General features: G+C 37.2%; 1 protein-coding gene across 1 annotated transcript in view; it reads left to right on the top strand.

The window, feature by feature from the left end:
- LOC113216792 (DNA (cytosine-5)-methyltransferase 3B-like) overlaps positions 1-462 on the top strand; it is a 4467-nt gene that overhangs the window by 2703 nt on the left and 1302 nt on the right. The window lies entirely within an intron of this gene.

A 462-nucleotide genomic window follows, 5' to 3' on the forward strand; every position in this document is an offset into this window, starting at 1 on the left:
CCCCGCCCTGCCCTCTCGTGCTCTGATGTCGCGTCTAAGTTCACGACTAAAACACGACATTTCGTGAAAAAATCTAAAATGTGGAAGTTGATAATAATTTTGGCCTGGTTCGATTCGGCACGAAAAATAAACGAAATGTAAAGGTTTCCGAACTCCCAAAAGGAAAATTTAGATACTTTTGATAAATATTATTTCAACGTGTTGATCCTAGGCTAGACTTGAAATGTTTCCTATGTCACCAAACTAACCAAACATTTCACCCAGTGTTTTTTTACTAGTGGTGTAATGAGGATATGCCGATACCAGATCCACGATTGTTCTCTACATCTAAAATGTGCCCTTGACTATCTATAGGATATAAATACTGATTTATTTCTGAATCTGTTTTAAGGTTAGTTAGTCGTCGTTTGGCCGGAAAGAGTAGGAACGTTAAAAACGACAGTCACTTACATTCTAAAAAAA

This window comes from Frankliniella occidentalis, unplaced genomic scaffold, assembly GCF_000697945.3.
Source record: "Frankliniella occidentalis isolate FOCC.00 unplaced genomic scaffold, Focc_3.1 Scaffold12, whole genome shotgun sequence".
Taxonomy (NCBI): domain Eukaryota; kingdom Metazoa; phylum Arthropoda; class Insecta; order Thysanoptera; family Thripidae; genus Frankliniella; species Frankliniella occidentalis.